The sequence below is a fragment of the Anomaloglossus baeobatrachus genome, unplaced genomic scaffold, assembly GCF_048569485.1.
Source record: "Anomaloglossus baeobatrachus isolate aAnoBae1 unplaced genomic scaffold, aAnoBae1.hap1 Scaffold_255, whole genome shotgun sequence".
Taxonomy (NCBI): domain Eukaryota; kingdom Metazoa; phylum Chordata; class Amphibia; order Anura; family Aromobatidae; genus Anomaloglossus; species Anomaloglossus baeobatrachus.
In genome coordinates this window covers 249,524-273,890 of record NW_027442118.1, presented here as the reverse complement: position 1 = coordinate 273,890, position 24,367 = coordinate 249,524, and the positions used below count along the sequence as shown (strand labels likewise).

Below are 24,367 nucleotides of genomic sequence, written 5' to 3'. Positions count from 1 at the left end.
CACAATGCCCCCCGATGACATCACAATAGCGCTGCTGCCTAGAAAACAAGCTGCGCAGAAGAAGTTGTTCTTTGGGTGGGAGGGTGGGCTAGTGGAAGGAGGGGGCAATCTCTTTTTTTCCCGGGTGGTAGGGGGATGACAGGAGAAGGGAAGCGGGTGGTGAGAAAGGTACAGAGGGCAGGGTTTGGGGGCTGGGAAGGAAAGGGAAAAGATTAGGGTTTGGGGATGATGAAAGGGCTTTCTACGGGTAAGGATGGCAAAGGGTGGCAGTGACGGAAAGTCAGGCAACCTGTCCTGTCCGTCTTTTTGTATCGTGAATTGGAAAGACTGCAAGGGGGAGGGGAGTTGCTTGCGCCCTAAAGGAGGAGTTATTCAGATTCATTGCAGTGGGCGGCGGCTGCAAAACGCACCATTCTTCTTGTTTTGGCTCTGCAAAGCAGCCTTTTCAAGGGTTGGCTTGGGTGACAAAATGTCTTGTGTAGGCGTGGGTTTGTCTCCCTCTCGCTCTCTCTCCCTAAGATGTGTCCGGCATAGGCCAGGGTGCCACTCGAGGCCCAAACCAATTCTGGTTATCGCTTCTCGGCCTTTTGGCTAAGATCAAGTGTAGTATCTGTTCTTATCAGTTTAATATCTGATACGTCCCCTATCTGGGGACCATATATTAAATGGATTTTTAGAACAGGGAGATGGAAAAAGAGCTTGCTCTGTCCACTCCACGCATTGACCTGGTATTGCAGTACCTCCAGGAACGGTGCACCCCTTCTTAACCCAGTTTCCAAAAGCAGAACTCAATTCACCTGATTCATATTAGCCCGATTTAATGAATTGGAAGAAAGCATACGTCTTCATATGCACCTCAATTTGGCCCATTCACTTTTCACACTTCCTCCTTTTGTTTTTTATCTTTCACACTTTTGACTTTCTTTATTCATCCAAATAGCAAACTCATCACCACTCAACCTGACCAACTCGGCTATGTCCCCGTGCTGCAGTTCTCTGTCTTATCTAGATCATTTGCAATTGAATGGAATAGATCCCTTTTGGACAAAGTGGATTCACCTGCTGCTGCAGTGACCACAGGTGTGATAACATCTAGAATTGGCATCTGGTGCGATCTCTCCGCTTCCACTCCAAAGAAAGTTACCTGTTTATTCCTATCATGCATTGGTTTTTGGGGTTTTCTTTGAGTAATGATGATCTCTTTAGTAGTCTGTTGGCGCCCTCTCCTGGAGGAATAGTTTGCTTGCTCTTGGACATTCTAAAAGAGAGGTCATGATAGACATTGAGCTTCTGAGCTCAATTGGGGACAGTCATGGGTGATGAATGTTTGCAACCTACTGCGAAGCCTCATACCGCAATATAAGGAACGTCAAATACTAAGAAAGGGCGGCCTATGAAAGAATTACTACTTTCAATAAGTACACTTAAACGGCTAATTGGGAATAGAAAAACTGTAAAAAGCCCTCTGAGAAAGCCCCCCTCTAACCTTTGATAGTAAGCTTTTCTGTAGTCTGCCTGTTGATGTATTTTCCGTTTGAACTGTGCACAACATGAAGAGACGGAACACTGGCGGCTTGTCACAATGCCCCCCGATGACATCACAATAGCGCTGCTGCCTAGAAAACAAGCTGCGCAGAAGAAGTTGTTCTTTGGGTGGGAGGGTGGGCTAGTGGAAGGAGGGGGCAATCTCTTTTTTTCCCGGGTGGTAGGGGGATGACAGGAGAAGGGAAGCGGGTGGTGAGAAAGGTACAGAGGGCAGGGTTTGGGGGCTGGGAAGGAAAGGGAAAAGATTAGGGTTTGGGGATGATGAAAGGGCTTTCTACGGGTAAGGATGGCAAAGGGTGGCAGTGACGGAAAGTCAGGCAACCTGTCCTGTCCGTCTTTTTGTATCGTGAATTGGAAAGACTGCAAGGGGGAGGGGAGTTGCTTGCGCCCTAAAGGAGGAGTTATTCAGATTCATTGCAGTGGGCGGCGGCTGCAAAACGCACCATTCTTCTTGTTTTGGCTCTGCAAAGCAGCCTTTTCAAGGGTTGGCTTGGGTGACAAAATGTCTTGTGTAGGCGTGGGTTTGTCTCCCTCTCGCTCTCTCTCCCTAAGATGTGTCCGGCATAGGCCAGGGTGCCACTCGAGGCCCAAACCAATTCTGGTTATCGCTTCTCGGCCTTTTGGCTAAGATCAAGTGTAGTATCTGTTCTTATCAGTTTAATATCTGATACGTCCCCTATCTGGGGACCATATATTAAATGGATTTTTAGAACAGGGAGATGGAAAAAGAGCTTGCTCTGTCCACTCCACGCATTGACCTGGTATTGCAGTACCTCCAGGAACGGTGCACCCCTTCTTAACCCAGTTTCCAAAAGCAGAACTCAATTCACCTGATTCATATTAGCCCGATTTAATGAATTGGAAGAAAGCATACGTCTTCATATGCACCTCAATTTGGCCCATTCACTTTTCACACTTCCTCCTTTTGTTTTTTATCTTTCACACTTTTGACTTTCTTTATTCATCCAAATAGCAAACTCATCACCACTCAACCTGACCAACTCGGCTATGTCCCCGTGCTGCAGTTCTCTGTCTTATCTAGATCATTTGCAATTGAATGGAATAGATCCCTTTTGGACAAAGTGGATTCACCTGCTGCTGCAGTGACCACAGGTGTGATAACATCTAGAATTGGCATCTGGTGCGATCTCTCCGCTTCCACTCCAAAGAAAGTTACCTGTTTATTCCTATCATGCATTGGTTTTTGGGGTTTTCTTTGAGTAATGATGATCTCTTTAGTAGTCTGTTGGCGCCCTCTCCTGGAGGAATAGTTTGCTTGCTCTTGGACATTCTAAAAGAGAGGTCATGATAGACATTGAGCTTCTGAGCTCAATTGGGGACAGTCATGGGTGATGAATGTTTGCAACCTACTGCGAAGCCTCATACCGCAATATAAGGAACGTCAAATACTAAGAAAGGGCGGCCTATGAAAGAATTACTACTTTCAATAAGTACACTTAAACGGCTAATTGGGAATAGAAAAACTGTAAAAAGCCCTCTGAGAAAGCCCCCCTCTAACCTTTGATAGTAAGCTTTTCTGTAGTCTGCCTGTTGATGTATTTTCCGTTTGAACTGTGCACAACATGAAGAGACGGAACACTGGCGGCTTGTCACAATGCCCCCCGATGACATCACAATAGCGCTGCTGCCTAGAAAACAAGCTGCGCAGAAGAAGTTGTTCTTTGGGTGGGAGGGTGGGCTAGTGGAAGGAGGGGGCAATCTCTTTTTTTCCCGGGTGGTAGGGGGATGACAGGAGAAGGGAAGCGGGTGGTGAGAAAGGTACAGAGGGCAGGGTTTGGGGGCTGGGAAGGAAAGGGAAAAGATTAGGGTTTGGGGATGATGAAAGGGCTTTCTACGGGTAAAGATGGCAAAGGGTGGCAGTGACGGAAAGTCAGGCAACCTGTCCTGTCCGTCTTTTTGTATCGTGAATTGGAAAGACTGCAAGGGGGAGGGGAGTTGCTTGCGCCCTAAAGGAGGAGTTATTCAGATTCATTGCAGTGGGCGGCGGCTGCAAAACGCACCATTCTTCTTGTTTTGGCTCTGCAAAGCAGCCTTTTCAAGGGTTGGCTTGGGTGACAAAATGTCTTGTGTAGGCGTGGGTTTGTCTCCCTCTCGCTCTCTCTCCCTAAGATGTGTCCGGCATAGGCCAGGGTGCCACTCGAGGCCCAAACCAATTCTGGTTATCGCTTCTCGGCCTTTTGGCTAAGATCAAGTGTAGTATCTGTTCTTATCAGTTTAATATCTGATACGTCCCCTATCTGGGGACCATATATTAAATGGATTTTTAGAACAGGGAGATGGAAAAAGAGCTTGCTCTGTCCACTCCACGCATTGACCTGGTATTGCAGTACCTCCAGGAACGGTGCACCCCTTCTTAACCCAGTTTCCAAAAGCAGAACTCAATTCACCTGATTCATATTAGCCCGATTTAATGAATTGGAAGAAAGCATACGTCTTCATATGCACCTCAATTTGGCCCATTCACTTTTCACACTTCCTCCTTTTGTTTTTTATCTTTCACACTTTTGACTTTCTTTATTCATCCAAATAGCAAACTCATCACCACTCAACCTGACCAACTCGGCTATGTCCCCGTGCTGCAGTTCTCTGTCTTATCTAGATCATTTGCAATTGAATGGAATAGATCCCTTTTGGACAAAGTGGATTCACCTGCTGCTGCAGTGACCACAGGTGTGATAACATCTAGAATTGGCATCTGGTGCGATCTCTCCGCTTCCACTCCAAAGAAAGTTACCTGTTTATTCCTATCATGCATTGGTTTTTGGGGTTTTCTTTGAGTAATGATGATCTCTTTAGTAGTCTGTTGGCGCCCTCTCCTGGAGGAATAGTTTGCTTGCTCTTGGACATTCTAAAAGAGAGGTCATGATAGACATTGAGCTTCTGAGCTCAATTGGGGACAGTCATGGGTGATGAATGTTTGCAACCTACTGCGAAGCCTCATACCGCAATATAAGGAACGTCAAATACTAAGAAAGGGCGGCCTATGAAAGAATTACTACTTTCAATAAGTACACTTAAACGGCTAATTGGGAATAGAAAAACTGTAAAAAGCCCTCTGAGAAAGCCCCCCTCTAACCTTTGATAGTAAGCTTTTCTGTAGTCTGCCTGTTGATGTATTTTCCGTTTGAACTGTGCACAACATGAAGAGACGGAACACTGGCGGCTTGTCACAATGCCCCCCGATGACATCACAATAGCGCTGCTGCCTAGAAAACAAGCTGCGCAGAAGAAGTTGTTCTTTGGGTGGGAGGGTGGGCTAGTGGAAGGAGGGGGCAATCTCTTTTTTTCCCGGGTGGTAGGGGGATGACAGGAGAAGGGAAGCGGGTGGTGAGAAAGGTACAGAGGGCAGGGTTTGGGGGCTGGGAAGGAAAGGGAAAAGATTAGGGTTTGGGGATGATGAAAGGGCTTTCTACGGGTAAGGATGGCAAAGGGTGGCAGTGACGGAAAGTCAGGCAACCTGTCCTGTCCGTCTTTTTGTATCGTGAATTGGAAAGACTGCAAGGGGGAGGGGAGTTGCTTGCGCCCTAAAGGAGGAGTTATTCAGATTCATTGCAGTGGGCGGCGGCTGCAAAACGCACCATTCTTCTTGTTTTGGCTCTGCAAAGCAGCCTTTTCAAGGGTTGGCTTGGGTGACAAAATGTCTTGTGTAGGCGTGGGTTTGTCTCCCTCTCGCTCTCTCTCCCTAAGATGTGTCCGGCATAGGCCAGGGTGCCACTCGAGGCCCAAACCAATTCTGGTTATCGCTTCTCGGCCTTTTGGCTAAGATCAAGTGTAGTATCTGTTCTTATCAGTTTAATATCTGATACGTCCCCTATCTGGGGACCATATATTAAATGGATTTTTAGAACAGGGAGATGGAAAAAGAGCTTGCTCTGTCCACTCCACGCATTGACCTGGTATTGCAGTACCTCCAGGAACGGTGCACCCCTTCTTAACCCAGTTTCCAAAAGCAGAACTCAATTCACCTGATTCATATTAGCCCGATTTAATGAATTGGAAGAAAGCATACGTCTTCATATGCACCTCAATTTGGCCCATTCACTTTTCACACTTCCTCCTTTTGTTTTTTATCTTTCACACTTTTGACTTTCTTTATTCATCCAAATAGCAAACTCATCACCACTCAACCTGACCAACTCGGCTATGTCCCCGTGCTGCAGTTCTCTGTCTTATCTAGATCATTTGCAATTGAATGGAATAGATCCCTTTTGGACAAAGTGGATTCACCTGCTGCTGCAGTGACCACAGGTGTGATAACATCTAGAATTGGCATCTGGTGCGATCTCTCCGCTTCCACTCCAAAGAAAGTTACCTGTTTATTCCTATCATGCATTGGTTTTTGGGGTTTTCTTTGAGTAATGATGATCTCTTTAGTAGTCTGTTGGCGCCCTCTCCTGGAGGAATAGTTTGCTTGCTCTTGGACATTCTAAAAGAGAGGTCATGATAGACATTGAGCTTCTGAGCTCAATTGGGGACAGTCATGGGTGATGAATGTTTGCAACCTACTGCGAAGCCTCATACCGCAATATAAGGAACGTCAAATACTAAGAAAGGGCGGCCTATGAAAGAATTACTACTTTCAATAAGTACACTTAAACGGCTAATTGGGAATAGAAAAACTGTAAAAAGCCCTCTGAGAAAGCCCCCCTCTAACCTTTGATAGTAAGCTTTTCTGTAGTCTGCCTGTTGATGTATTTTCCGTTTGAACTGTGCACAACATGAAGAGACGGAACACTGGCGGCTTGTCACAATGCCCCCCGATGACATCACAATAGCGCTGCTGCCTAGAAAACAAGCTGCGCAGAAGAAGTTGTTCTTTGGGTGGGAGGGTGGGCTAGTGGAAGGAGGGGGCAATCTCTTTTTTTCCCGGGTGGTAGGGGGATGACAGGAGAAGGGAAGCGGGTGGTGAGAAAGGTACAGAGGGCAGGGTTTGGGGGCTGGGAAGGAAAGGGAAAAGATTAGGGTTTGGGGATGATGAAAGGGCTTTCTACGGGTAAGGATGGCAAAGGGTGGCAGTGACGGAAAGTCAGGCAACCTGTCCTGTCCGTCTTTTTGTATCGTGAATTGGAAAGACTGCAAGGGGGAGGGGAGTTGCTTGCGCCCTAAAGGAGGAGTTATTCAGATTCATTGCAGTGGGCGGCGGCTGCAAAACGCACCATTCTTCTTGTTTTGGCTCTGCAAAGCAGCCTTTTCAAGGGTTGGCTTGGGTGACAAAATGTCTTGTGTAGGCGTGGGTTTGTCTCCCTCTCGCTCTCTCTCCCTAAGATGTGTCCGGCATAGGCCAGGGTGCCACTCGAGGCCCAAACCAATTCTGGTTATCGCTTCTCGGCCTTTTGGCTAAGATCAAGTGTAGTGTTGTTCGAAAAGGTGGTTTAAGCTCCAGGCCACCTTAGTACAATGATACAATGCACACTGGAAGGTTGCGCTTGCTAGTACTCTGGGTGGATAGTATATTCATCTAGTGGAAAACATGGCCCTACCAGGATCGAGGCTATTAGACTGAGTAAGGATGGGGGGCTATGGTACAACGTGCCCCAGGACTGACGACCCTGGAGTGAGTCTGAGCTTGCTGGCTTGGGACCCCGGCAAGCCTTGGGCTCTGTAGCACACCGTACCTTGCCTTTTCATACTTTTTGAGCATATTACCCTATCCCGGCCTTCTGGCTAGGAAGGGAAATTTTTATAATCCCGGTTGGAGGTCTGGTCAGCTTTGGGCTGAGAAACTAACACCTGGTTGGAGGTCCGGGTCAGCTTCGGCTGAGAAACCAACACCCGGTTGGAGGTCTGGGTCAGCTTCGGCTCAGAAACCAACACCCGGTTGGAGGTCCGGTTAGCCTTGGGCTGAGAAACCAACACCGGTTGACGGTCCGGGCAGTTTCGGCTGCGAAACCAACAACTAGTAGCTCTCTACTCCACTTGGGTAAGATGCCTGGGTGGACGCTGGGAGCAACGACAAGGCTCAACCAGGCTTCGGCTTGGGGGAGCACCGAAGATCCCTGACCCTTGCTGTGGCCTTCTGGCTCGGAGGGACGGGGTTGATTTTTGGGGACCCTCTCCTCACGGTGGGATCCACACGAATCCTAGCCTTTGCACTGTTTTTGGTGTGACTTCGGTCATGCATTTTTTGTGGTGCTTTGGAAAGCTTCATTAAATCAAAAATCTGTTCTTATCAGTTTAATATCTGATACGTCCCCTATCTGGGGACCATATATTAAATGGATTTTTAGAACAGGGAGATGGAAAAAGAGCTTGCTCTGTCCACTCCACGCATTGACCTGGTATTGCAGTACCTCCAGGAACGGTGCACCCCTTCTTAACCCAGTTTCCAAAAGCAGAACTCAATTCACCTGATTCATATTAGCCCGATTTAATGAATTGGAAGAAAGCATACGTCTTCATATGCACCTCAATTTGGCCCATTCACTTTTCACACTTCCTCCTTTTGTTTTTTATCTTTCACACTTTTGACTTTCTTTATTCATCCAAATAGCAAACTCATCACCACTCAACCTGACCAACTCGGCTATGTCCCCGTGCTGCAGTTCTCTGTCTTATCTAGATCATTTGCAATTGAATGGAATAGATCCCTTTTGGACAAAGTGGATTCACCTGCTGCTGCAGTGACCACAGGTGTGATAACATCTAGAATTGGCATCTGGTGCGATCTCTCCGCTTCCACTCCAAAGAAAGTTACCTGTTTATTCCTATCATGCATTGGTTTTTGGGGTTTTCTTTGAGTAATGATGATCTCTTTAGTAGTCTGTTGGCGCCCTCTCCTGGAGGAATAGTTTGCTTGCTCTTGGACATTCTAAAAGAGAGGTCATGATAGACATTGAGCTTCTGAGCTCAATTGGGGACAGTCATGGGTGATGAATGTTTGCAACCTACTGCGAAGCCTCATACCGCAATATAAGGAACGTCAAATACTAAGAAAGGGCGGCCTATGAAAGAATTACTACTTTCAATAAGTACACTTAAACGGCTAATTGGGAATAGAAAAACTGTAAAAAGCCCTCTGAGAAAGCCCCCCTCTAACCTTTGATAGTAAGCTTTTCTGTAGTCTGCCTGTTGATGTATTTTCCGTTTGAACTGTGCACAACATGAAGAGACGGAACACTGGCGGCTTGTCACAATGCCCCCCGATGACATCACAATAGCGCTGCTGCCTAGAAAACAAGCTGCGCAGAAGAAGTTGTTCTTTGGGTGGGAGGGTGGGCTAGTGGAAGGAGGGGGCAATCTCTTTTTTTCCCGGGTGGTAGGGGGATGACAGGAGAAGGGAAGCGGGTGGTGAGAAAGGTACAGAGGGCAGGGTTTGGGGGCTGGGAAGGAAAGGGAAAAGATTAGGGTTTGGGGATGATGAAAGGGCTTTCTACGGGTAAGGATGGCAAAGGGTGGCAGTGACGGAAAGTCAGGCAACCTGTCCTGTCCGTCTTTTTGTATCGTGAATTGGAAAGACTGCAAGGGGGAGGGGAGTTGCTTGCGCCCTAAAGGAGGAGTTATTCAGATTCATTGCAGTGGGCGGCGGCTGCAAAACGCACCATTCTTCTTGTTTTGGCTCTGCAAAGCAGCCTTTTCAAGGGTTGGCTTGGGTGACAAAATGTCTTGTGTAGGCGTGGGTTTGTCTCCCTCTCGCTCTCTCTCCCTAAGATGTGTCCGGCATAGGCCAGGGTGCCACTCGAGGCCCAAACCAATTCTGGTTATGGCTTCTCGGCCTTTTGGCTAAGATCAAGTGTAGTATCTGTTCTTATCAGTTTAATATCTGATACGTCCCCTATCTGGGGACCATATATTAAATGGATTTTTAGAACAGGGAGATGGAAAAAGAGCTTGCTCTGTCCACTCCACGCATTGACCTGGTATTGCAGTACCTCCAGGAACGGTGCACCCCTTCTTAACCCAGTTTCCAAAAGCAGAACTCAATTCACCTGATTCATATTAGCCCGATTTAATGAATTGGAAGAAAGCATACGTCTTCATATGCACCTCAATTTGGCCCATTCACTTTTCACACTTCCTCCTTTTGTTTTTTATCTTTCACACTTTTGACTTTCTTTATTCATCCAAATAGCAAACTCATCACCACTCAACCTGACCAACTCGGCTATGTCCCCGTGCTGCAGTTCTCTGTCTTATCTAGATCATTTGCAATTGAATGGAATAGATCCCTTTTGGACAAAGTGGATTCACCTGCTGCTGCAGTGACCACAGGTGTGATAACATCTAGAATTGGCATCTGGTGCGATCTCTCCGCTTCCACTCCAAAGAAAGTTACCTGTTTATTCCTATCATGCATTGGTTTTTGGGGTTTTCTTTGAGTAATGATGATCTCTTTAGTAGTCTGTTGGCGCCCTCTCCTGGAGGAATAGTTTGCTTGCTCTTGGACATTCTAAAAGAGAGGTCATGATAGACATTGAGCTTCTGAGCTCAATTGGGGACAGTCATGGGTGATGAATGTTTGCAACCTACTGCGAAGCCTCATACCGCAATATAAGGAACGTCAAATACTAAGAAAGGGCGGCCTATGAAAGAATTACTACTTTCAATAAGTACACTTAAACGGCTAATTGGGAATAGAAAAACTGTAAAAAGCCCTCTGAGAAAGCCCCCCTCTAACCTTTGATAGTAAGCTTTTCTGTAGTCTGCCTGTTGATGTATTTTCCGTTTGAACTGTGCACAACATGAAGAGACGGAACACTGGCGGCTTGTCACAATGCCCCCCGATGACATCACAATAGCGCTGCTGCCTAGAAAACAAGCTGCGCAGAAGAAGTTGTTCTTTGGGTGGGAGGGTGGGCTAGTGGAAGGAGGGGGCAATCTCTTTTTTTCCCGGGTGGTAGGGGGATGACAGGAGAAGGGAAGCGGGTGGTGAGAAAGGTACAGAGGGCAGGGTTTGGGGGCTGGGAAGGAAAGGGAAAAGATTAGGGTTTGGGGATGATGAAAGGGCTTTCTACGGGTAAGGATGGCAAAGGGTGGCAGTGACGGAAAGTCAGGCAACCTGTCCTGTCCGTCTTTTTGTATCGTGAATTGGAAAGACTGCAAGGGGGAGGGGAGTTGCTTGCGCCCTAAAGGAGGAGTTATTCAGATTCATTGCAGTGGGCGGCGGCTGCAAAACGCACCATTCTTCTTGTTTTGGCTCTGCAAAGCAGCCTTTTCAAGGGTTGGCTTGGGTGACAAAATGTCTTGTGTAGGCGTGGGTTTGTCTCCCTCTCGCTCTCTCTCCCTAAGATGTGTCCGGCATAGGCCAGGGTGCCACTCGAGGCCCAAACCAATTCTGGTTATCGCTTCTCGGCCTTTTGGCTAAGATCAAGTGTAGTATCTGTTCTTATCAGTTTAATATCTGATACGTCCCCTATCTGGGGACCATATATTAAATGGATTTTTAGAACAGGGAGATGGAAAAAGAGCTTGCTCTGTCCACTCCACGCATTGACCTGGTATTGCAGTACCTCCAGGAACGGTGCACCCCTTCTTAACCCAGTTTCCAAAAGCAGAACTCAATTCACCTGATTCATATTAGCCCGATTTAATGAATTGGAAGAAAGCATACGTCTTCATATGCACCTCAATTTGGCCCATTCACTTTTCACACTTCCTCCTTTTGTTTTTTATCTTTCACACTTTTGACTTTCTTTATTCATCCAAATAGCAAACTCATCACCACTCAACCTGACCAACTCGGCTATGTCCCCGTGCTGCAGTTCTCTGTCTTATCTAGATCATTTGCAATTGAATGGAATAGATCCCTTTTGGACAAAGTGGATTCACCTGCTGCTGCAGTGACCACAGGTGTGATAACATCTAGAATTGGCATCTGGTGCGATCTCTCCGCTTCCACTCCAAAGAAAGTTACCTGTTTATTCCTATCATGCATTGGTTTTTGGGGTTTTCTTTGAGTAATGATGATCTCTTTAGTAGTCTGTTGGCGCCCTCTCCTGGAGGAATAGTTTGCTTGCTCTTGGACATTCTAAAAGAGAGGTCATGATAGACATTGAGCTTCTGAGCTCAATTGGGGACAGTCATGGGTGATGAATGTTTGCAACCTACTGCGAAGCCTCATACCGCAATATAAGGAACGTCAAATACTAAGAAAGGGCGGCCTATGAAAGAATTACTACTTTCAATAAGTACACTTAAACGGCTAATTGGGAATAGAAAAACTGTAAAAAGCCCTCTGAGAAAGCCCCCCTCTAACCTTTGATAGTAAGCTTTTCTGTAGTCTGCCTGTTGATGTATTTTCCGTTTGAACTGTGCACAACATGAAGAGACGGAACACTGGCGGCTTGTCACAATGCCCCCCGATGACATCACAATAGCGCTGCTGCCTAGAAAACAAGCTGCGCAGAAGAAGTTGTTCTTTGGGTGGGAGGGTGGGCTAGTGGAAGGAGGGGGCAATCTCTTTTTTTCCCGGGTGGTAGGGGGATGACAGGAGAAGGGAAGCGGGTGGTGAGAAAGGTACAGAGGGCAGGGTTTGGGGGCTGGGAAGGAAAGGGAAAAGATTAGGGTTTGGGGATGATGAAAGGGCTTTCTACGGGTAAGGATGGCAAAGGGTGGCAGTGACGGAAAGTCAGGCAACCTGTCCTGTCCGTCTTTTTGTATCGTGAATTGGAAAGACTGCAAGGGGGAGGGGAGTTGCTTGCGCCCTAAAGGAGGAGTTATTCAGATTCATTGCAGTGGGCGGCGGCTGCAAAACGCACCATTCTTCTTGTTTTGGCTCTGCAAAGCAGCCTTTTCAAGGGTTGGCTTGGGTGACAAAATGTCTTGTGTAGGCGTGGGTTTGTCTCCCTCTCGCTCTCTCTCCCTAAGATGTGTCCGGCATAGGCCAGGGTGCCACTCGAGGCCCAAACCAATTCTGGTTATCGCTTCTCGGCCTTTTGGCTAAGATCAAGTGTAGTATCTGTTCTTATCAGTTTAATATCTGATACGTCCCCTATCTGGGGACCATATATTAAATGGATTTTTAGAACAGGGAGATGGAAAAAGAGCTTGCTCTGTCCACTCCACGCATTGACCTGGTATTGCAGTACCTCCAGGAACGGTGCACCCCTTCTTAACCCAGTTTCCAAAAGCAGAACTCAATTCACCTGATTCATATTAGCCCGATTTAATGAATTGGAAGAAAGCATACGTCTTCATATGCACCTCAATTTGGCCCATTCACTTTTCACACTTCCTCCTTTTGTTTTTTATCTTTCACACTTTTGACTTTCTTTATTCATCCAAATAGCAAACTCATCACCACTCAACCTGACCAACTCGGCTATGTCCCCGTGCTGCAGTTCTCTGTCTTATCTAGATCATTTGCAATTGAATGGAATAGATCCCTTTTGGACAAAGTGGATTCACCTGCTGCTGCAGTGACCACAGGTGTGATAACATCTAGAATTGGCATCTGGTGCGATCTCTCCGCTTCCACTCCAAAGAAAGTTACCTGTTTATTCCTATCATGCATTGGTTTTTGGGGTTTTCTTTGAGTAATGATGATCTCTTTAGTAGTCTGTTGGCGCCCTCTCCTGGAGGAATAGTTTGCTTGCTCTTGGACATTCTAAAAGAGAGGTCATGATAGACATTGAGCTTCTGAGCTCAATTGGGGACAGTCATGGGTGATGAATGTTTGCAACCTACTGCGAAGCCTCATACCGCAATATAAGGAACGTCAAATACTAAGAAAGGGCGGCCTATGAAAGAATTACTACTTTCAATAAGTACACTTAAACGGCTAATTGGGAATAGAAAAACTGTAAAAAGCCCTCTGAGAAAGCCCCCCTCTAACCTTTGATAGTAAGCTTTTCTGTAGTCTGCCTGTTGATGTATTTTCCGTTTGAACTGTGCACAACATGAAGAGACGGAACACTGGCGGCTTGTCACAATGCCCCCCGATGACATCACAATAGCGCTGCTGCCTAGAAAACAAGCTGCGCAGAAGAAGTTGTTCTTTGGGTGGGAGGGTGGGCTAGTGGAAGGAGGGGGCAATCTCTTTTTTTCCCGGGTGGTAGGGGGATGACAGGAGAAGGGAAGCGGGTGGTGAGAAAGGTACAGAGGGCAGGGTTTGGGGGCTGGGAAGGAAAGGGAAAAGATTAGGGTTTGGGGATGATGAAAGGGCTTTCTACGGGTAAGGATGGCAAAGGGTGGCAGTGACGGAAAGTCAGGCAACCTGTCCTGTCCGTCTTTTTGTATCGTGAATTGGAAAGACTGCAAGGGGGAGGGGAGTTGCTTGCGCCCTAAAGGAGGAGTTATTCAGATTCATTGCAGTGGGCGGCGGCTGCAAAACGCACCATTCTTCTTGTTTTGGCTCTGCAAAGCAGCCTTTTCAAGGGTTGGCTTGGGTGACAAAATGTCTTGTGTAGGCGTGGGTTTGTCTCCCTCTCGCTCTCTCTCCCTAAGATGTGTCCGGCATAGGCCAGGGTGCCACTCGAGGCCCAAACCAATTCTGGTTATCGCTTCTCGGCCTTTTGGCTAAGATCAAGTGTAGTATCTGTTCTTATCAGTTTAATATCTGATACGTCCCCTATCTGGGGACCATATATTAAATGGATTTTTAGAACAGGGAGATGGAAAAAGAGCTTGCTCTGTCCACTCCACGCATTGACCTGGTATTGCAGTACCTCCAGGAACGGTGCACCCCTTCTTAACCCAGTTTCCAAAAGCAGAACTCAATTCACCTGATTCATATTAGCCCGATTTAATGAATTGGAAGAAAGCATACGTCTTCATATGCACCTCAATTTGGCCCATTCACTTTTCACACTTCCTCCTTTTGTTTTTTATCTTTCACACTTTTGACTTTCTTTATTCATCCAAATAGCAAACTCATCACCACTCAACCTGACCAACTCGGCTATGTCCCCGTGCTGCAGTTCTCTGTCTTATCTAGATCATTTGCAATTGAATGGAATAGATCCCTTTTGGACAAAGTGGATTCACCTGCTGCTGCAGTGACCACAGGTGTGATAACATCTAGAATTGGCATCTGGTGCGATCTCTCCGCTTCCACTCCAAAGAAAGTTACCTGTTTATTCCTATCATGCATTGGTTTTTGGGGTTTTCTTTGAGTAATGATGATCTCTTTAGTAGTCTGTTGGCGCCCTCTCCTGGAGGAATAGTTTGCTTGCTCTTGGACATTCTAAAAGAGAGGTCATGATAGACATTGAGCTTCTGAGCTCAATTGGGGACAGTCATGGGTGATGAATGTTTGCAACCTACTGCGAAGCCTCATACCGCAATATAAGGAACGTCAAATACTAAGAAAGGGCGGCCTATGAAAGAATTACTACTTTCAATAAGTACACTTAAACGGCTAATTGGGAATAGAAAAACTGTAAAAAGCCCTCTGAGAAAGCCCCCCTCTAACCTTTGATAGTAAGCTTTTCTGTAGTCTGCCTGTTGATGTATTTTCCGTTTGAACTGTGCACAACATGAAGAGACGGAACACTGGCGGCTTGTCACAATGCCCCCCGATGACATCACAATAGCGCTGCTGCCTAGAAAACAAGCTGCGCAGAAGAAGTTGTTCTTTGGGTGGGAGGGTGGGCTAGTGGAAGGAGGGGGCAATCTCTTTTTTTCCCGGGTGGTAGGGGGATGACAGGAGAAGGGAAGCGGGTGGTGAGAAAGGTACAGAGGGCAGGGTTTGGGGGCTGGGAAGGAAAGGGAAAAGATTAGGGTTTGGGGATGATGAAAGGGCTTTCTACGGGTAAGGATGGCAAAGGGTGGCAGTGACGGAAAGTCAGGCAACCTGTCCTGTCCGTCTTTTTGTATCGTGAATTGGAAAGACTGCAAGGGGGAGGGGAGTTGCTTGCGCCCTAAAGGAGGAGTTATTCAGATTCATTGCAGTGGGCGGCGGCTGCAAAACGCACCATTCTTCTTGTTTTGGCTCTGCAAAGCAGCCTTTTCAAGGGTTGGCTTGGGTGACAAAATGTCTTGTGTAGGCGTGGGTTTGTCTCCCTCTCGCTCTCTCTCCCTAAGATGTGTCCGGCATAGGCCAGGGTGCCACTCGAGGCCCAAACCAATTCTGGTTATCGCTTCTCGGCCTTTTGGCTAAGATCAAGTGTAGTATCTGTTCTTATCAGTCTCACGGAGGGGTCCACACGAATCCTAGCCTTTGCACTGTTTTTGGTGTGACTTCGGTCATGCATTTTTGCGGTGCTTTGGAAAGCTTCATTAAATCAAAATCTGTTCTTATCAGTTTAATATCTGATACGTCCCCTATCTGGGGACCATATATTAAATGGATTTTTAGAACAGGGAGATGGAAAAAGAGCTTGCTCTGTCCACTCCACGCATTGACCTGGTATTGCAGTACCTCCAGGAACGGTGCACCCCTTCTTAACCCAGTTTCCAAAAGCAGAACTCAATTCACCTGATTCATATTAGCCCGATTTAATGAATTGGAAGAAAGCATACGTCTTCATATGCACCTCAATTTGGCCCATTCACTTTTCACACTTCCTCCTTTTGTTTTTTATCTTTCACACTTTTGACTTTCTTTATTCATCCAAATAGCAAACTCATCACCACTCAACCTGACCAACTCGGCTATGTCCCCGTGCTGCAGTTCTCTGTCTTATCTAGATCATTTGCAATTGAATGGAATAGATCCCTTTTGGACAAAGTGGATTCACCTGCTGCTGCAGTGACCACAGGTGTGATAACATCTAGAATTGGCATCTGGTGCGATCTCTCCGCTTCCACTCCAAAGAAAGTTACCTGTTTATTCCTATCATGCATTGGTTTTTGGGGTTTTCTTTGAGTAATGATGATCTCTTTAGTAGTCTGTTGGCGCCCTCTCCTGGAGGAATAGTTTGCTTGCTCTTGGACATTCTAAAAGAGAGGTCATGATAGACATTGAGCTTCTGAGCTCAATTGGGGACAGTCATGGGTGATGAATGTTTGCAACCTACTGCGAAGCCTCATACCGCAATATAAGGAACGTCAAATACTAAGAAAGGGCGGCCTATGAAAGAATTACTACTTTCAATAAGTACACTTAAACGGCTAATTGGGAATAGAAAAACTGTAAAAAGCCCTCTGAGAAAGCCCCCCTCTAACCTTTGATAGTAAGCTTTTCTGTAGTCTGCCTGTTGATGTATTTTCCGTTTGAACTGTGCACAACATGAAGAGACGGAACACTGGCGGCTTGTCACAATGCCCCCCGATGACATCACAATAGCGCTGCTGCCTAGAAAACAAGCTGCGCAGAAGAAGTTGTTCTTTGGGTGGGAGGGTGGGCTAGTGGAAGGAGGGGGCAATCTCTTTTTTTCCCGGGTGGTAGGGGGATGACAGGAGAAGGGAAGCGGGTGGTGAGAAAGGTACAGAGGGCAGGGTTTGGGGGCTGGGAAGGAAAGGGAAAAGATTAGGGTTTGGGGATGATGAAAGGGCTTTCTACGGGTAAGGATGGCAAAGGGTGGCAGTGACGGAAAGTCAGGCAACCTGTCCTGTCCGTCTTTTTGTATCGTGAATTGGAAAGACTGCAAGGGGGAGGGGAGTTGCTTGCGCCCTAAAGGAGGAGTTATTCAGATTCATTGCAGTGGGCGGCGGCTGCAAAACGCACCATTCTTCTTGTTTTGGCTCTGCAAAGCAGCCTTTTCAAGGGTTGGCTTGGGTGACAAAATGTCTTGTGTAGGCGTGGGTTTGTCTCCCTCTCGCTCTCTCTCCCTAAGATGTGTCCGGCATAGGCCAGGGTGCCACTCGAGGCCCAAACCAATTCTGGTTATCGCTTCTCGGCCTTTTGGCTAAGATCAAGTGTAGTATCTGTTCTTATCAGTTTAATATCTGATACGTCCCCTATCTGGGGACCATATATTAAATGGATTTTTAGAACAGGGAGATGGAAAAAGAGCTTGCTCTGTCCACTCCACGCATTGACCTGGTATTGCAGTACCTCCAGGAACGGTGCACCCCTTCTTAACCCAGTTTCCAAAAGCAGAACTCAATTCACCTGATTCATATTAGCCCGATTTAATGAATTGGAAGAAAGCATACGTCTTCATATGCACCTCAATTTGGCCCATTCACTTTTCACACTTCCTCCTTTTGTTTTTTATCTTTCACACTTTTGACTTTCTTTATTCATCCAAATAGCAAACTCATCACCACTCAACCTGACCAACTCGGCTATGTCCCCGTGCTGCAGTTCTCTGTCTTATCTAGATCATTTGCAATTGAATGGAATAGATCCCTTTTGGACAAAGTGGATTCACCTGCTGCTGCAGTGACCACAGGTGTGATAACATCTAGAATTGGCATCTGGTGCGATCTCTCCGCTTCCACTCCAAAGAAAGTTACCTGTTTATTCCTATCATGCATTGGTTTTTGGGGTTTTCTTTGAGTAATGATGATCTCTTTAGTAGTCTGTTGGCGCCCTCTCCTGGAGGAATAGTTTGCTTGCTCTTGGACATTCTAAAAGAGAGGTCATGATAGACATTGAGCTTCTGAGCTCAATTGGGGACAGTCATGGGTGATGAATGTTTGCAACCTACTGCGAAGCCTCATACCGCAATATAAGGAACGTCAAATACTAAGAAAGGGCGGCCTATGAAAGAATTACTACTTTCAATAAGTACACTTAAACGGCTAATTGGGAATAGAAAAACTGTAAAAAGCCCTCTGAGAAAGCCCCCCTCTAACCTTTGATAGTAAGCTTTTCTGTAGTCTGCCTGTTGATGTATTTTCCGTTTGAACTGTGCACAACATGAAGAGACGGAACACTGGCGGCTTGTCACAATGCCCCCCGATGACATCACAATAGCGCTGCTGCCTAGAAAACAAGCTGCGCAGAAGAAGTTGTTCTTTGGGTGGGAGGGTGGGCTAGTGGAAGGAGGGGGCAATCTCTTTTTTTCCCGGGTGGTAGGGGGATGACAGGAGAAGGGAAGCGGGTGGTGAGAAAGGTACAGAGGGCAGGGTTTGGGGGCTGGGAAGGAAAGGGAAAAGATTAGGGTTTGGGGATGATGAAAGGGCTTTCTACGGGTAAGGATGGCAAAGGGTGGCAGTGACGGAAAGTCAGGCAACCTGTCCTGTCCGTCTTTTTGTATCGTGAATTGGAAAGACTGCAAGGGGGAGGGGAGTTGCTTGCGCCCTAAAGGAGGAGTTATTCAGATTCATTGCAGTGGGCGGCGGCTGCAAAACGCACCATTCTTCTTGTTTTGGCTCTGCAAAGCAGCCTTTTCAAGGGTTGGCTTGGGTGACAAAATGTCTTGTGTAGGCGTGGGTTTGTCTCCCTCTCGCTCTCTCTCCCTAAGATGTGTCCGGCATAGGCCAGGGTGCCACTCGAGGCCCAAACCAATTCTGGTTATCGCTTCTCGGCCTTTTGGCTAAGATCAAGTGTAGTATCTGTTCTTATCAGTTTAATATCTGATACGTCCCCTATCTGGGGACCATATATTAAATGGATTTTTAGAACAGGGAGATGGAAAAAGAGCTTGCTCTGTCCACTCCACGCATTGACCTGGTATTGCAGTACCTCCAGGAACGGTGCACCCCTTCTTAACCCAGTTTCCAAAAGCAGAACTCAATTCACCTGATTCATATTAGCCCGATTTAATGAATTGGAAGAAAGCATACGTCTTCATATGCACCTCAATTTGGCCCATTCACTTTTCACACTTCCTCCTTTTGTTTTTTATCTTTCACACTTTTGACTTTCTTTATTCATCCAAATAGCAAACTCATCACCACTCAACCTGACCAACTCGGCTATGTCCCCGTGCTGCAGTTCTCTGTCTTATCTAGATCATTTGCAATTGAATGGAATAGATCCCTTTTGGACAAAGTGGATTCACCTGCTGCTGCAGTGACCACAGGTGTGATAACATCTAGAATTGGCATCTGGTGCGATCTCTCCGCTTCCACTCCAAAGAAAGTTACCTGTTTATTCCTATCATGCATTGGTTTTTGGGGTTTTCTTTGAGTAATGATGATCTCTTTAGTAGTCTGTTGGCGCCCTCTCCTGGAGGAATAGTTTGCTTGCTCTTGGACATTCTAAAAGAGAGGTCATGATAGACATTGAGCTTCTGAGCTCAATTGGGGACAGTCATGGGTGATGAATGTTTGCAACCTACTGCGAAGCCTCATACCGCAATATAAGGAACGTCAAATACTAAGAAAGGGCGGCCTATGAAAGAATTACTACTTTCAATAAGTACACTTAAACGGCTAATTGGGAATAGAAAAACTGTAAAAAGCCCTCTGAGAAAGCCCCCCTCTAACCTTTGATAGTAAGCTTTTCTGTAGTCTGCCTGTTGATGTATTTTCCGTTTGAACTGTGCACAACATGAAGAGACGGAACACTGGCGGCTTGTCACAATGCCCCCCGATGACATCACAATAGCGCTGCTGCCTAGAAAACAAGCTGCGCAGAAGAAGTTGTTCTTTGGGTGGGAGGGTGGGCTAGTGGAAGGAGGGGGCAATCTCTTTTTTTCCCGGGTGGTAGGGGGATGACAGGAGAAGGGAAGCGGGTGGTGAGAAAGGTACAGAGGGCAGGGTTTGGGGGCTGGGAAGGAAAGGGAAAAGATTAGGGTTTGGGGATGATGAAAGGGCTTTCTACGGGTAAGGATGGCAAAGGGTGGCAGTGACGGAAAGTCAGGCAACCTGTCCTGTCCGTCTTTTTGTATCGTGAATTGGAAAGACTGCAAGGGGGAGGGGAGTTGCTTGCGCCCTAAAGGAGGAGTTATTCAGATTCATTGCAGTGGGCGGCGGCTGCAAAACGCACCATTCTTCTTGTTTTGGCTCTGCAAAGCAGCCTTTTCAAGGGTTGGCTTGGGTGACAAAATGTCTTGTGTAGGCGTGGGTTTGTCTCCCTCTCGCTCTCTCTCCCTAAGATGTGTCCGGCATAGGCCAGGGTGCCACTCGAGGCCCAAACCAATTCTGGTTATCGCTTCTCGGCCTTTTGGCTAAGATCAAGTGTAGTATCTGTTCTTATCAGTTTAATATCTGATACGTCCCCTATCTGGGGACCATATATTAAATGGATTTTTAGAACAGGGAGATGGAAAAAGAGCTTGCTCTGTCCACTCCACGCATTGACCTGGTATTGCAGTACCTCCAGGAACGGTGCACCCCTTCTTAACCCAGTTTCCAAAAGCAGAACTCAATTCACCTGATTCATATTAGCCCGATTTAATGAATTGGAAGAAAGCATACGTCTTCATATGCACCTCAATTTGGCCCATTCACTTTTCACACTTCCTCCTTTTGTTTTTTATCTTTCACACTTTTGACTTTCTTTATTCATCCAAATAGCAAACTCATCACCACTCAACCTGACCAACTCGGCTATGTCCCCGTGCTGCAGTTCTCTGTCTTATCTAGATCATTTGCAATTGAATGGAATAGATCCCTTTTGGACAAAGTGGATTCACCTGCTGCTGCAGTGACCACAGGTGTGATAACATCTAGAATTGGCATCTGGTGCGATCTCTCCGCTTCCACTCCAAAGAAAGTTACCTGTTTATTCCTATCATGCATTGGTTTTTGGGGTTTTCTTTGAGTAATGATGATCTCTTTAGTAGTCTGTTGGCGCCCTCTCCTGGAGGAATAGTTTGCTTGCTCTTGGACATTCTAAAAGAGAGGTCATGATAGACATTGAGCTTCTGAGCTCAATTGGGGACAGTCATGGGTGATGAATGTTTGCAACCTACTGCGAAGCCTCATACCGCAATATAAGGAACGTCAAATACTAAGAAAGGGCGGCCTATGAAAGAATTACTACTTTCAATAAGTACACTTAAACGGCTAATTGGGAATAGAAAAACTGTAAAAAGCCCTCTGAGAAAGCCCCCCTCTAACCTTTGATAGTAAGCTTTTCTGTAGTCTGCCTGTTGATGTATTTTCCGTTTGAACTGTGCACAACATGAAGAGACGGAACACTGGCGGCTTGTCACAATGCCCCCCGATGACATCACAATAGCGCTGCTGCCTAGAAAACAAGCTGCGCAGAAGAAGTTGTTCTTTGGGTGGGAGGGTGGGCTAGTGGAAGGAGGGGGCAATCTCTTTTTTTCCCGGGTGGTAGGGGGATGACAGGAGAAGGGAAGCGGGTGGTGAGAAAGGTACAGAGGGCAGGGTTTGGGGGCTGGGAAGGAAAGGGAAAAGATTAGGGTTTGGGGATGATGAAAGGGCTTTCTACGGGTAAGGATGGCAAAGGGTGGCAGTGACGGAAAGTCAGGCAACCTGTCCTGTCCGTCTTTTTGTATCGTGAATTGGAAAGACTGCAAGGGGGAGGGGAGTTGCTTGCGCCCTAAAGGAGGAGTTATTCAGATTCATTGCAGTGGGCGGCGGCTGCAAAACGCACCATTCTTCTTGTTTTGGCTCTGCAAAGCAGCCTTTTCAAGGGTTGGCTTGGGTGACAAAATGTCTTGTGTAGGCGTGGGTTTGTCTCCCTCTCGCTCTCTCTCCCTAAGATGTGTCCGGCATAGGCCAGGGTGCCACTCGAGGCCCAAACCAATTCTGGTTATCGCTTCTCGGCCTTTTGGCTAAGATCAAGTGTAGTATCTGTTCTTATCAGTTTAATATCTGATACGTCCCCTATCTGGGGACCATATATTAAATGGATTTTTAGAACAGGGAGATGGAAAAAGAGCTTGCTCTGTCCACTCCACGCATTGACCTGGTATTGCAGTACCTCCAGGAACGGTGCACCCCTTCTTAACCCAGTTTCCAAAAGCAGAACTCAATTCACCTGATTCATATTAGCCCGATTTAATGAATTGGAAGAAAGCATACGTCTTCATATGCACCTCAATTTGGCCCATTCACTTTTCACACTTCCTCCTTTTGTTTTTTATCTTTCACACTTTTGACTTTCTTTATTCATCCAAATAGCAAACTCATCACCACTCAACCTGACCAACTCGGCTATGTCCCCGTGCTGCAGTTCTCTGTCTTATCTAGATCATTTGCAATTGAATGGAATAGATCCCTTTTGGACAAAGTGGATTCACCTGCTGCTGCAGTGACCACAGGTGTGATAACATCTAGAATTGGCATCTGGTGCGATCTCTCCGCTTCCACTCCAAAGAAAGTTACCTGTTTATTCCTATCATGCATTGGTTTTTGGGGTTTTCTTTGAGTAATGATGATCTCTTTAGTAGTCTGTTGGCGCCCTCTCCTGGAGGAATAGTTTGCTTGCTCTTGGACATTCTAAAAGAGAGGTCATGATAGACATTGAGCTTCTGAGCTCAATTGGGGACAGTCATGGGTGATGAATGTTTGCAACCTACTGCGAAGCCTCATACCGCAATATAAGGAACGTCAAATACTAAGAAAGGGCGGCCTATGAAAGAATTACTACTTTCAATAAGTACACTTAAACGGCTAATTGGGAATAGAAAAACTGTAAAAAGCCCTCTGAGAAAGCCCCCCTCTAACCTTTGATAGTAAGCTTTTCTGTAGTCTGCCTGTTGATGTATTTTCCGTTTGAACTGTGCACAACATGAAGAGACGGAACACTGGCGGCTTGTCACAATGCCCCCCGATGACATCACAATAGCGCTGCTGCCTAGAAAACAAGCTGCGCAGAAGAAGTTGTTCTTTGGGTGGGAGGGTGGGCTAGTGGAAGGAGGGGGCAATCTCTTTTTTTCCCGGGTGGTAGGGGGATGACAGGAGAAGGGAAGCGGGTGGTGAGAAAGGTACAGAGGGCAGGGTTTGGGGGCTGGGAAGGAAAGGGAAAAGATTAGGGTTTGGGGATGATGAAAGGGCTTTCTACGGGTAAGGATGGCAAAGGGTGGCAGTGACGGAAAGTCAGGCAACCTGTCCTGTCCGTCTTTTTGTATCGTGAATTGGAAAGACTGCAAGGGGGAGGGGAGTTGCTTGCGCCCTAAAGGAGGAGTTATTCAGATTCATTGCAGTGGGCGGCGGCTGCAAAACGCACCATTCTTCTTGTTTTGGCTCTGCAAAGCAGCCTTTTCAAGGGTTGGCTTGGGTGACAAAATGTCTTGTGTAGGCGTGGGTTTGTCTCCCTCTCGCTCTCTCTCCCTAAGATGTGTCCGGCATAGGCCAGGGTGCCACTCGAGGCCCAAACCAATTCTGGTTATCGCTTCTCGGCCTTTTGGCTAAGATCAAGTGTAGTATCTGTTCTTATCAGTTTAATATCTGATACGTCCCCTATCTGGGGACCATATATTAAATGGATTTTTAGAACAGGGAGATGGAAAAAGAGTTTGCTCTGTCCACTCCACGCATTGACCTGGTATTGCAGTACCTCCAGGAACGGTGCACCCCTTCTTAACCCAGTTTCCAAAAGCAGAACTCAATTCACCTGATTCATATTAGCCCGATTTAATGAATTGGAAGAAAGCATACGTCTTCATATGCACCTCAATTTGGCCCATTCACTTTTCACACTTCCTCCTTTTGTTTTTTATCTTTCACACTTTTGACTTTCTTTATTCATCCAAATAGCAAACTCATCACCACTCAACCTGACCAACTCGGCTATGTCCCCGTGCTGCAGTTCTCTGTCTTATCTAGATCATTTGCAATTGAATGGAATAGATCCCTTTTGGACAAAGTGGATTCACCTGCTGCTGCAGTGACCACAGGTGTGATAACATCTAGAATTGGCATCTGGTGCGATCTCTCCGCTTCCACTCCAAAGAAAGTTACCTGTTTATTCCTATCATGCATTGGTTTTTGGGGTTTTCTTTGAGTAATGATGATCTCTTTAGTAGTCTGTTGGCGCCCTCTCCTGGAGGAATAGTTTGCTTGCTCTTGGACATTCTAAAAGAGAGGTCATGATAGACATTGAGCTTCTGAGCTCAATTGGGGACAGTCATGGGTGATGAATGTTTGCAACCTACTGCGAAGCCTCATACCG

At 46.6% G+C, this 24,367-nt stretch overlaps 14 non-coding genes and 1 pseudogene across 14 annotated transcripts; all 15 read left to right on the top strand.

Annotated features, from left to right (window-relative positions):
- The first annotated feature begins 571 nt into the window (after positions 1-571).
- On the top strand, positions 572-762 carry LOC142263061 (U2 spliceosomal RNA). The gene has a single exon (XR_012730275.1). It is a non-coding gene; the product is annotated as a U2 spliceosomal RNA (small nuclear RNA).
- A 1,387-nt stretch (positions 763-2,149) lies between these two features.
- LOC142263060 (U2 spliceosomal RNA) lies at positions 2,150-2,340 on the top strand. Its single transcript, XR_012730274.1, has one exon. It is a non-coding gene; the product is annotated as a U2 spliceosomal RNA (small nuclear RNA).
- Positions 2,341-3,727: 1,387 nt separating this feature from the next.
- LOC142263059 (U2 spliceosomal RNA) lies at positions 3,728-3,918 on the top strand. The gene has a single exon (XR_012730273.1). It is a non-coding gene; the product is annotated as a U2 spliceosomal RNA (small nuclear RNA).
- A 1,387-nt stretch (positions 3,919-5,305) lies between these two features.
- Positions 5,306-5,496, top strand: LOC142263058 (U2 spliceosomal RNA). Its single transcript, XR_012730272.1, has one exon. It is a non-coding gene; the product is annotated as a U2 spliceosomal RNA (small nuclear RNA).
- Positions 5,497-7,685: 2,189 nt separating this feature from the next.
- Positions 7,686-7,878, top strand: LOC142263134 (U2 spliceosomal RNA). Its single transcript, XR_012730335.1, has one exon. It is a non-coding gene; the product is annotated as a U2 spliceosomal RNA (small nuclear RNA).
- A 1,387-nt stretch (positions 7,879-9,265) lies between these two features.
- On the top strand, positions 9,266-9,456 carry LOC142263122 (U2 spliceosomal RNA). The gene has a single exon (XR_012730330.1). It is a non-coding gene; the product is annotated as a U2 spliceosomal RNA (small nuclear RNA).
- A 1,387-nt stretch (positions 9,457-10,843) lies between these two features.
- Positions 10,844-11,034, top strand: LOC142263057 (U2 spliceosomal RNA). The gene has a single exon (XR_012730271.1). It is a non-coding gene; the product is annotated as a U2 spliceosomal RNA (small nuclear RNA).
- A 1,387-nt stretch (positions 11,035-12,421) lies between these two features.
- On the top strand, positions 12,422-12,612 carry LOC142263056 (U2 spliceosomal RNA). Its single transcript, XR_012730270.1, has one exon. It is a non-coding gene; the product is annotated as a U2 spliceosomal RNA (small nuclear RNA).
- Positions 12,613-13,999: 1,387 nt separating this feature from the next.
- LOC142263054 (U2 spliceosomal RNA) lies at positions 14,000-14,190 on the top strand. The gene has a single exon (XR_012730268.1). It is a non-coding gene; the product is annotated as a U2 spliceosomal RNA (small nuclear RNA).
- A 1,521-nt stretch (positions 14,191-15,711) lies between these two features.
- LOC142263158 (U2 spliceosomal RNA) lies at positions 15,712-15,884 on the top strand (annotated as a pseudogene).
- Positions 15,885-17,271: 1,387 nt separating this feature from the next.
- Positions 17,272-17,462, top strand: LOC142263053 (U2 spliceosomal RNA). Its single transcript, XR_012730267.1, has one exon. It is a non-coding gene; the product is annotated as a U2 spliceosomal RNA (small nuclear RNA).
- Positions 17,463-18,849: 1,387 nt separating this feature from the next.
- LOC142263051 (U2 spliceosomal RNA) lies at positions 18,850-19,040 on the top strand. Its single transcript, XR_012730266.1, has one exon. It is a non-coding gene; the product is annotated as a U2 spliceosomal RNA (small nuclear RNA).
- Positions 19,041-20,427: 1,387 nt separating this feature from the next.
- LOC142263050 (U2 spliceosomal RNA) lies at positions 20,428-20,618 on the top strand. The gene has a single exon (XR_012730265.1). It is a non-coding gene; the product is annotated as a U2 spliceosomal RNA (small nuclear RNA).
- Positions 20,619-22,005: 1,387 nt separating this feature from the next.
- LOC142263049 (U2 spliceosomal RNA) lies at positions 22,006-22,196 on the top strand. The gene has a single exon (XR_012730264.1). It is a non-coding gene; the product is annotated as a U2 spliceosomal RNA (small nuclear RNA).
- Positions 22,197-23,583: 1,387 nt separating this feature from the next.
- Positions 23,584-23,774, top strand: LOC142263124 (U2 spliceosomal RNA). Its single transcript, XR_012730332.1, has one exon. It is a non-coding gene; the product is annotated as a U2 spliceosomal RNA (small nuclear RNA).
- The last annotated feature ends 593 nt before the right edge of the window (positions 23,775-24,367 follow it).